The following is a 12027-nucleotide window of genomic DNA, read 5'->3' as shown; positions in this document are numbered from 1 at the left end:
ACCCGGATCCTTCTCCTACGCAGCCATGATGTTGTGATTGATGCAGAATGTGGTCTGGCATTATCTTGTTGAAAAATGCAGGGTCTTCCCTGAAAGAGATGACGTCTGGATGGGAGCATATGTTGTTCTAGAACCTGAATATATTTTTCTGCATTGATGGTGCCTTTCCAGACATGCAAGCTGCCCATGCCACACGCACTCATGCAACCCCATACCATCAGAGATGCAGGCTTCTGAACTGAGCGTTGATAACAACTTGGGTTGTCCTTGTCCTCTTTGGTCCGGATGACATGGCGTCCCAGATTTCCAAAAGAACTTTGAATCGTGACTCGTCTGACCACAGAACAGTCTTCCATTTTGCCACACTCCATTTTAAATGATCCCTGGCCCAGTGACAACGCCTGAGCTTGTGGATCTTGCTTAGAAATGGCTTCTTCTTTGCACTGTAGAGTTTCAGCTGGCAACGGCGGATGGCACGGTGGATTGTGTTCACTGACAATGGTTTCTGGAAGTATTCCTGAGCCCATTCTGTGATTTCCTTTACAGTAGCATTCCTGTTTGTGGTGCAGTGTCGTTTAAGGGCCGGAGATCACGGGCATCCAGTATGGTTTTACGGCCTTGACCCTTACGCACAGAGATTGTTCCAGATTCTCTGAATCTTCGGATCATGTTATGCACAGTTGATGATGATAGATACAAAGTCTTTGCAATTTTCACTGGGTAACACCTTTCTGATATTGCTCCACTATCTTTCTGCGCAACATTGTGGGAATTGGTGATCCTCTACCCATCTTGGCTTCTGAGAGACACTGCCACTCTGAGAAGCTCTTTTATACCCAATCATGTTGCCAATTGACCTAATTAGTGTTTATTGGTCTTCCAGCTCTTCGTTATGCTCAAATTTACTTTTTCCAGCCTCTTATTGCTACTTGTCCCAACTTTTTTGGGATTTGTTGACACCGTGAAATTTTGAATCAACATATTTTTCCTTTAAAATGATACATTTACTCGGATTAAACGTTTGATCTGTCATCTACGTTCTATTACAAATAAAATATTGACATTTGCCATCTCCACATCATTGCATTCAGTTTTTATTCACAATTTGTTTAGTGTCCCAACTTTTTTGGAATCCGGTTTCTATATATATATATATATATATATATATGACAGCAACACTCATCACTCACAACAGTGACAAAACAATTACATTGACAATCATGTTATGTTATTTTCAAAATGTTTCTTTTTCTTTTTCATTACTTCTTTAACACACTACTTCTCCACTGCAAAGCGCGGGTATTTTGCTTGTACAACAATAAAATTGAATTTAAATTTATCAGATGACTGCAGTGGGCTGGTACCCTGCCCAGGATTTGTTCCTGCCTTGAGCCCTGTGTTGGCTGGGATTGGCTCCAGCAGACCCCTGTGACCCTGTAGTTAGGATATAGTAGGTTGGACACTGACTGACTGACTGACTTTATCAGATGAAATTACAGAATAAGCCATCTTGAAAAGATGTGTTTTAAGGTGAGATGTAAAGGTAGGAAGAGAGTTGATTTTAGAAATGTCTCGTGGGAGAGGCGAGGGGGGCGTTTGACTGGAAACTGTGAACCCCATGGTAGTCGAGAGCAGAAGGGATAAGAAGATTGAGAGAGGAAGAAGATCTAAGGATACGGGAAGGAATGGAGATGTGAAGGAGATCTGAAAGATAAGGAGGTGCCCGATTTATAGAGGATCTTGTAAGTAATATGCAGAATCTTTCATCTATCTATCTATCTATCTTAGTTCCTATCACATCTGTCTATTATATAGTGCCTTTCACATCTATCTATCTATCTTTAATCTTCAAATCAATGCTATTGATATTTAACTGGGAGCCAGTGAAGCCGCTCGAGAACAGGGGTGACGTGTTCTGTTGAAGGGGGTTCTGCTAATAATATGAGCTGCAGCTTTCTGATCCCATTGGAGTTTGTGAGGAAGACCAGAGAGGACAGAATTACGATAATCAATACGAGATGTGACCAGAGCACGAACAAGAATAGCAGTGCTGGTGGCTGAAAGAGATGGGCGTAGGCAGCTGATATGACACAGATGGAAATATATATATATTATTAATATGTGCCTCAAATTTTAAGGTGCTATCTATAGAAGTAATAAAGTAAACACAGGGCAGCTGCTGTAGGGGAGACTGACATTTTTTTTTTCCTAGTGGGTTAGTAGACTTGGGGTGGGGCAGCCACCCCAATGGAGAGCAGCATGGAAAGAATAAAGTATCGTTGGTTGGTAAGTGGCTTTCACGTAACTATGTCATCCTCTATGTGTCGACGGTATTCTCAGGGATGAAGGTGTGCCACCCTTAGGACTTGGTTATATCCTGGGACCACCGTGCGGGTATACCAGCCTTTGTGTCTCTAGGGTATTCTCGGGGACCAGGGTAGTCTTAGGTTTTATCTGAGGATGCCCTTCTGTTGTTTCATGCTAAAGCTAGTGAGTACCAAGGCGGAGTACTGAGGAGTGACAGGCATCACTCATTAACAAGTGTGGAGAGACTCTGTGTGTGTGTGCGTGTTAAGATAAACGTGTGAGAGAGCAGACCATGGCGGGTTTCTCTCATCCCTCAACTATACTGTTAGAATTGTCTCTTATGCCTTTCTTTTAATTTGTTCTTGGGTTTTTTTCCTGAAGCTGGAATAACACACCCAGAAAAACAATGCCAAGATTGATAACACCCAAAGAATCAAATTATGAAATCAGAGTTTTGTTTGGAGCTTTGGTTTAGAAGTTATATATTTTTTAACATCTTTGTGGTGATCACGCCACCATTTGGTGAGTTGCAGCCTCTATTTCCTTAGGGATTTCCCATGAAGCACTGGTACCCTAATTGTAATAAACAAGACATCTGGTGCGGTTGTTTTAAGTTGTAATAATATTTTATTTTTTTTGCCAGGCACGTTTCCTGAGTACCAGCAGATTGTGATTAGGCAATGCTGGAGTTGTCATTCCTCTTCCTGTCACATAAACAGCTCCTGCAATTTGTTTCACGTTCAACAGACGTCTGCGCACTTCTTTACCAAGTCATGTGTTTCACGTCACCTGAGTTTCACATCATAAGCTTTTGATTACGACCAAGATCGAGGTTTTAGCACCTGGGCTTTGGGTGATCTGACAGACACAATCCTCAGCCTTTATATATACAGTACAGTAGGTCTGTGCAATAGGAAGAGGCACTTTCATGTTTGGAGTTGTGACCCCAGAATTTTGATTAAAAAATTCTTAAAATGTTCATTCAGAATCACAGGAGTGGCCTGAACCCCATTTGACCCAACCACACCCCCCCCTTCAAAATAACAGCGATTTGAAAAAACACGTCTTTTGTCCTATTTCTGTGCATAACTTTTGTGCATACAAAATATTAGTGAATGAAATCTTAGGGGGACAGAGCCAGACACCTGCTGGGTAGCCCCAAATCACCAGGCCTCATAGAGCCACATACTGTATATGAATGGTCTTTGGTCAGAACCAAAGCAAGGGCTAAATACCAGTGTGTAGGTTAAAACAAAAATTATATATATATATATATATTGTTCAGTCTAAAGTGTGTGTGTGTGTGTTCATTCATTTACTTACTTACTCTACCTATCTATTTATTTAAAGAACTTCTATAAAAAGCCAAATTTCCCTGGAAACTATCTATCTATCTATCTACAGTATTATATAGTGTCTTTCACATCTATCTATCTATCTATCTATCTATCTATTATATAGTGGCTTTCACATCTATCTATCTATCTATCTATTATATAGTGTCTTTCACATCCATCTATCTGTTATATAGTGCCCTTTACATCCATCTATCTACCTATCTATTTGTCTATTTATCTATCCATCCATCTATCTATCATATAGTGCCTTTCATTTCTATCTATTTATCTATCTATTATATAGTGCCTTTCACATCCATCTATCTATCTACTTTGATTTCAACCATCTGAGATGGGTAGTTCAGATAGTAATGCCATATTTAAATAACTTGGTTCAAAACATTAATTGGAAAAGACTTTCGGAATTACTGCAATTTAAAAAAAAAATAAGGTAAAAAATATTTCTTTTAAAATTATTCATAAATTTTAGTTCGTTAGAAAAATTTAGATACGACATAAATAGAAAATTCTCATTTTGTAAATAATTACACTCAAACTTTGGAGAGACACATTGACAACAATATTTTATTAGATTTCTCTCTCTCTTTTTTTAGAAATATTTTTTGGTTGAACATGAATGCAGTAAGTTTAATTTTACTTTTAGAAAAATGTCTTGTATTTATAAATGTACTGTAGAATCACGGACAGAAATCTAAATTTTGTATCTTTCATGAAGCATGCAAAATATTATTTAGATACAATTTCTTCATCTTTAAATAAAAACAACAGCTAAAATAATAAAAGTGTGTTTAGCCAACTGAGATCACCAAATAGTTTTTAATTTTTTTTACTTTTCTGCTCTTCCGTATTTGTTCATTCAATGTAATAGAATCGCGAAAATATAATAATTTGATATGCGTAAATACTAATGAATTGTGTACATACCATTCCTTAAAATTGAATTAGAATGAACTTACGTTGTTTAGATAAAGCATTAATAAGCAAATAAACCGTCGTATCGAAGTGACATGTGGGTAACAAGGACAGGATAGCGGCACCGCGCTGGTTCAATTAAATGTCTTACGAGCGAACGCGCTTGCAAAAAAAAAACAAAAAAAACAAGACATAGTCACTAATATAATAGAGAATCGACTTTTTCAACAAATATTAAAAGATACGGAAATTTGTCATAAAATCTAGACATGTACGAGAAAATAATTATAAGTAAATAAATACATCAAATTCTTACCGCCATCCAGAAGATGGCAGCAATGGACTGTTATTTACGAACCCCGCCTGCCCGTGTCCGGAAGCAGCAGAACGCGCGTGCATGTCTTCGGCGGGCAGTATGGTGTGGTGCTGGCCACGCGACACGCCGAGAATCAAAAAGACAGGCCAGCTGAGCACTTTTAATTTGAAACTTTCAGTCGTATTTAAAAGTTACGTGTTGCCTTTCGGATAGTTGCAACTGTAGTAGCGCTGTATCTAGTGTCTCTCAATTTCACTTCGATACCCAGCAGGGTTCCTGCTGCTCATCTCGTGTGTCTGGACAGGAGAGCAGGCGGCTTTAGAGAACCACATCGACGAAGAACCCAAAGGTAAGTAGAACGGGGTTTGAGCCACGGCTCATAATGACTATGGGGGTTACATTCCTTTTATACCCCATTAAACAAAGTTGTTTTTATTTGCTGCCATGGCCAGCGAGGTGTTCGCTAACTCGGGCAGGTAGAGCCAGTCGCCATTATTGTCTTGCGCCCAATTCCGAATGGGTCAGTTTTTAAACCGGATAGGGGGGAGGGCGGCATTTCCATGAAACCGAGTTTTGAGTCGGGCTCTCTCGAATAAGTGTTGTTTTCCAATCGAGATCGAGTCCTTTTTACGAACCAAAAGTATTTCCCGTTAACTCCAGAAGGGCTTGGGCGACTCGGGATTATAATCGTACTCGTGAGAGTTACGGAGCCGGGAGAACTGATCGTGGAAAGGCGCAATGGAGGCTGCGGTGTCTACAGATTAGAGTACCTGCGACTTTAAGTGTGAAACTGACCGGGGTGTCTGATGGGTTATGGGACAGTCGGGAGAGTTTGGAGTTTTGTCTTGCACTTTATAAGTGACAATTTTAACATTACGCGACATTTCTTTTTATTTTCTGTTATCTTTTATTCTTTTTGTGTTTCGCAGACAAAAATGAAAAATGGGGATGAATGGCATAATCATTTAAACGTGAGATTATGAATTTTTTTTAAATTGGGCAATATAGCTTTTAATGGTTTACCAGTTTGAAACAAAATCACATTAAATGACAGTGTAACGAAGATTGCAGCAGAATTAGATATGTCAGAGAAATCCTGTCTCTGACCAAAAAAAGTAACAAAAGACGTTAACTATCTATTGAAAATGGATATTTACATTAAGTTTTATGTTTTATCATTTTGTAGCTAATATGTAAGATTAATGTAAATCAGAAATTGGCAACATTAATTAACATGAGCCTAGGCGCTATATGAATATAAATTATTACTATTTGATACTAGCTCTGTAAGCCTGAGCTTTAAAAAGCCCGGGGTTCTAGAAATTATTGAAATCGTCAGGAAAAAAAAAAAAATGAAATGTAGATATGTCAGGTAATTGAAGTGAACTGCTCAGGGCATCTGTCTGTCAAGGAGGATTCATTTCATCGATGTGCTCACCTCACTTCTGTATTAATGGCTAAACGAGGGACTCTTTCTTCAGAGGTTTCACTTTCCCGACATGCTTGCCTCATTTATGTATCTTCGGAGGTGGTGCCCTTAACCTGACTCCACCTCTCACTTCTGGGCCGGACAGACACACACGTGCAGACGTTTATATAAAAGATGATGATAAAAACTTTTCTCTAAAATTTTGTTTCTCATCAAACTGGAATTTCATGAGCTCTCAAAGTACACTGCAAACATTAATGTTATCTATTGGAACATCTTTGCATTACATTTTTTATTCCAGCAGATGATGCATCACCGACATTAGAACTTCTTTTACAAATCCCATACCAAATGGCATTAACCAGAGACGCAGCAACCAGACAGACACACAGGCACTTGTCCTTTTATTAGGTGGATGTCCTAAAAGCTTTCCCTCTCTGAACAGGGGGGCTTAACACTAGAATTACCAGAGCCTACGAGAAAACTTGAAAATCCGGCTCACCTTAAATCCGTTCGCACCTCTCCCTCAGCGTCTTTTGTCCTGTAAATGTGCCGATTAAGACAAGCAGCGAGCAGCCGGCTATTCCATCCCCTCACCTACAGCCGAAGTTCAATTTGCAAAGAAGTTTCTCAGTGTTTATCTTGGAGTGAAGTGCTGCAGCTTTATTAGGTAAAAAAGTACATCATCTTTTAGAATACATACATTCCGTGTGTGTTCAGTGTCATCAACAATCTCTGTAAAAACTTTAACACAGAAAAGGTTTTCATGTATTACTAATAATTGACAAAATGTAGACATGAAATGTATAATGTGTGAAACCTGAAATACAAATATGAAATAAACACTTTCACCAAAGGTGCAAGTATAACAAAACAAATGCATTTTTATTCAAGAATTTAACCAAAGAAAAAAGAAAGCAGGTTACAGTAGGCAGCTGATACGACAACTTGCGTGGTGCAATGCTAAGAACTGCTGCCTTTCAATCAAGAGGTCGCAGTTTCAATATCGGCTGCTTCCCAAATTTACCATTTTGAGTAATGAGCTACTCATTGTTTATATCATACAATAAAAACATGCATTTGATTTACGTCTGTAAATTTATAGTGCGTGTCAATAAAGCCCAAGAAGTTTTATTCTCTCATGTTCAAGCTTCCACAAATGTGACGACTTTTTCAGATAGACGTGGTAGGTACAAACGTGTTTTGTTATACCCCCTCTTTATTTGAAAACCATGTCAGATCTTGTGTGCGAACGAGACCTGGAAAACTGTGGACGTGGGTCTGAGTGTTGTGCGCGCATGAGAATGACTGTGGATGTGAATTGTTTTTATTCAGTTTCATCCTTGAGGGTTCCTGCTCACACTGAATTAGTATGTGCCTTCTGATCCATGATGTCAAAGCCGCTCTGACAAAAAAAGAGAGACTTAGATATATATTGAATTTGGAATAATTCATTTTATGACCTGTATTGTACATTTCAGAAAATGTTGTTGCACTAATGCAACATTATATTCATTTGCATACCTTCATGCGGCTGTAGTCATGACGTGACTGTGTTTTGGTTCTCCCCCCCCCCAATCTTGGTCAGTGTCCACCTGTTGCTGCATGTTCGTATCTCTTTTCAACTTGAGGAGAAGCAGAGGACAGAATAGTACAGACAGGTCAGTTCCGCGCTATATACAATCATCAGATTCAAATGTTAACAGTTCACACACACACACACACCCAAGGACCGTCCTCCTTACATTTACTACATGTGTATAAGGTGTGAAGCATGAAGTCCAGATATAAAAGAAACACTTTCACAAAAGGTACAAATATACTGCTCACAAAAATTAAAGGAACACTTTTTTTATTGGACCTGGCATGAAATCAATTAAACCTGTCTGATAATTTTCTGGTTGGTTAAGCAGCTGAGGTCATTGTTAATCACTTTCAGCTGTATTCGTGTTCATGGACTTAACGACAGGTGCACTAAAGTGGCAACAATTAGAAAACCCTCAAAACAGGACTGGTTTTACATGTGGAGGTCATTTCAAGTTTCTCCCTCTTGATCTTTTTTGGCTGGTTTTCCACTCGTGCTAGTTTTGGCTTGAGTAATTATCTCTACTGGTTGCTCTCTCTCTCTCTCAGGGGTGGGGATCGATCTGTTCTTAACATAATTCTTTTTTTTTTGTAAAAACTTGATTGCTATGTATTGATTGTAATAAAATTAATAAATAAAAATTAAAAATTTCCTTAGCCCTACAGAAGTTGCACAGGTTGTCCAACTTCTCCAGGATGGCACATCCACACGTGCTGCAGCAAGAAGGTTTAATGTGTCTCCCAGCACAATCTCCAGAACATGGAGGAGATTTCAGGAGACTGGCTGTTATTCTCAGAGAGCTGGACAGGGCCGTAGAAGGTCCTCAACCCATCAGCAGGACCGATACCTGCTCCTTTGTGCAAGGCGGAACAGGCTGAGCACTACTCGTGCCCTACAGAATGACCTCCAGAGGGCCACTGGTGTGAACGTCTCTACCCAAACAATCAGGAACAGACTTCATGAAGATGGCCTGAGGGCCCGACGTCCTGTAGTGGGCCCTGTGCTGACTGCCCAGCACCGTGGAGCTCGACTGGTATTTGCTCAAGACCACCAGAATTGGCAAGTCCGCCACTGGCGCCCTGTACTTTTTACAGACGAGCAGGTTCACCCTGAGCAGCTGTGATAGACGTGAAAGAGTCTGGAGAAGACAAGGAGAACGATATGCTGCCTGCAACATCGTTCAACATGACAGGTTTGGTGGTGGGTCAGTGATGGTCTGGGGAGGCATATCAATGGAGGGATGCACAGACATCTACTGCGTAGGAAATGGTGCTCTGACTGCCATAAGGTATCGAGATGATATCCTTGAACCCATTGTCAGACCCTACGCTGGTGCAGTAGGTCCTGGTTTCCTCCTAATGCACGACAATGCCCGGCATCATGTGGCAAGAGTATGCAGGCAGTACCTGGAGGATGAAGGAATTGAAACAATTGAATGGCCTTCACAATCCCCTGACTTAAACCCAATAGAACATCTGTGGGACTTTATGTTTCGGTCCATTAGGCGCCGCCAGGTTGCTCCACAGACTGTACAACATCTCAGGGATGCCCTCATACAGATCTGGGAGGAAATGCCACAAGACATCATCCGTCGTCTCATTAGGAGCATGCCCCGACGTTGTCAAGCATGCGTGGGGGCCACACAAGATACTGAAAAGCATTTTGAGTAGCAGAAATGAAGTTTTTGAAAAAATGGACTAGCCTGCCACATCTTCATTTCACTCTGATTTTAGGGTGTCTACACAATTGAGCCCTCTGTAGGCAGAAAACTTTTATTTCCATTAAAAGACTTGGCATCCTTTTGTTCCTAAGACATTGCCCTGTCGTTATTTGTATAGATATCCAACTTCATATTGAGATTTGATGTATCTAATGTGTTTCTTTAAAGTGTTCCTTTAATTTTTGTGAGCAGTGTATAACAGAACAAGTGAGCTTCTGTTCAAGAATATAACTGCAGACAAACAACCCGCGTTAGGGTGCGACATTGACACGCATTTACTACGAGCGCTTCGGTGGCGCAACGGTATCAACTGTTTACTGGTAATCTAAACTTCATGGGTTCGATCTCCGACGAGTCAGTTTTGAGAAGTCAGCTGCACGTATTCTTACTGTTATAGAATAAAAACATACATTTGAGTCTGTAACAGCTGGTGTAATTTATGATACTTGTAAATGTTAGCTTTTTTTTTTAAATTCAGTTTTATTCTCTCAGCCGCGTTCACAATCCCACCCCCCACTTATTTGACAATGCTGTTTTCACATAGACGCGCTATAACAGAGGTAAACTCAAATCATGACTGGCTCTTACATACAAAGGACGATGTATGCAAGGATGGTGCATGCGCCGAAAACATTAACATTTATGTGCTACTTAGATAAAAGCCAGATCAATCTGGCTCTTACATACAAAGGACAGTTTACCTCTGTGTTAGCGTATCTATGTGAAACAGCAGTGTCAAATGCGGGGGGTGGGGGTTTGGGATCATGAATGCGGCTGAGAGAATAAAACTGAATTAAAAACAAAGCTAACCTTTACAAGTATCATAAATTACACCGGCTGTTAGAGACTAGAATCAAATGTATGCTTTTATTCTAAAATAGTAAGAATAAGGGCACCTCGCTTCCCAAAATGGACTCGTCGGGGATCGAACCCGTAAAGTTTTACCAGTCAACAGCTGATACCGTTACGTCACCAAAGCGCTCCTAGAAAAAGCGTTTCAATGTCGCACCCTAACGTGGGTTGTTTATCTGCAATTATATTCTTGAATAGAAGCGCATTTGTTCTATTTGTACCTTTTTTGTGAAAGTGTTTCTTTGATATTTGGAATTCAGGCTTCACATATTATACACTTCATGTCTACGTTTTGTCAATTATTACTAAAACATAAACTTTTTTTTAACAATGTGTTTAAATAGATTGTTATAGACATGGAACACACATAACATGCAAGTGTTCCAAATAACGATACAGTATTTATAAAAGGTGTCATTTTGCTTGACTTCTCCCTCTCTACAACTCTAAGCAACTGACACGCAGGTAAACAGACTTGTGCTGAGAAAACTGTGCGGGGTGGGGAATGTGATAGCAGACTGCTTGCCGCTTTTCGACACACATTTACAGAACAAAAGACGCTGACGGAGAGGTGCGAAGCGATTTAAGGTGGGACAGATCTACTAGTTTTTTTCGTAGGCTCTGGTAATTCTAGTGTTAAGTCATTTTTATGTCTCGCAGGTACTGCCATGCAGCTTTGATATTGCGCCACCATTTACACAGCCATTGGCTATCTTTGTGACTTTTATTTAGAGCCTTTTGCAGAGTGAATGGTGTTTTTTTTTTCCCTGCAGGAAATGTTTTTGGAAAAACTTCTGTAGAGAAAATATTGTGCATCTTCATCTTGTACTTTTTGGCTGCTCCCGTTAGGGGTTGCCACAGCGGATCATCAAGGGAAAATATTTCGTGCGTTGTGCAAAATGTACTATTCTCCTGCCCCTTTCATATTCCCTCAGTAGCTGCACATTGCAATTGTAAATTGACCGTTTTTTAACGGACATTAAGCTTGAGTATTATCTAATTGGTGTCAATGTTTAAATACTATGTGTAAAGTTTTTTAGAAAAACAAAGATTTTACCACTGAAGTATTTTTGAATAATGAGGTAAGGTGAGAAAGCATTATTTTTAAAATATTTACACTTTTTTTTTTTCTCCATTGCTTGATGAAATTCAAGTGTCCCATCTGTCATTTGCACTTCCTACAATCCATCCATCCATCTTCTAAATTCACTGTATCCTGAGCAGGGTTGTGGGGAAGCTGGAGCCTGTCCCAGCAAGCAAGGAGTGTAAGGCAGGTTAAACACACAGACTCACACACCTCTCTGTCAAAACGTGTCTGCTGTCACAAGTCAAGAATTAGTTGTTTTTGCGTACGACTTGATTCCATATTTGCGATGACTCCTTGCTGGATTGAATTCATGAACACTGTCGTCTTATTTCCTGGTTTCATGTGGATTCATAAATAGATGTTTAATAAAACGGATAGCTTGTTGAATACTCGGGTAATTGGCATGGCATGTAAGCTGGAAAAACTCTTCTTTTTTTCCATCTGTTGAATTCCTATTCATG

At 39.8% G+C, this 12027-nt stretch overlaps 1 protein-coding gene across 2 annotated transcripts in view; it reads left to right on the top strand.

The window, feature by feature from the left end:
* The first annotated feature begins 4848 nt into the window (after positions 1 to 4848).
* Positions 4849 to 12027, top strand: part of LOC120534509 (gastrula zinc finger protein XlCGF7.1-like) — a 40518-nt gene continuing 33339 nt past the window's right edge. The window contains exon 1 of one of the 2 annotated variants that reach the window (XM_039762113.1): positions 4849 to 5242. The gene's annotated coding sequence lies outside the window, so the exon portion shown is untranslated. The remainder of the gene's footprint in view (positions 5243 to 12027) is intronic. The other variant, XM_039762112.1, reaches the window with a different exon arrangement.

The sequence above is a fragment of the Polypterus senegalus genome, chromosome 8 (genome assembly GCF_016835505.1).
Source record: "Polypterus senegalus isolate Bchr_013 chromosome 8, ASM1683550v1, whole genome shotgun sequence".
NCBI classification, from domain to species: Eukaryota; Metazoa; Chordata; class Cladistia; order Polypteriformes; family Polypteridae; genus Polypterus; species Polypterus senegalus.
The sequence above is the reverse complement of the archived record's forward strand: the minus strand, read 5'-3'. Positions and strand labels throughout refer to the sequence as shown.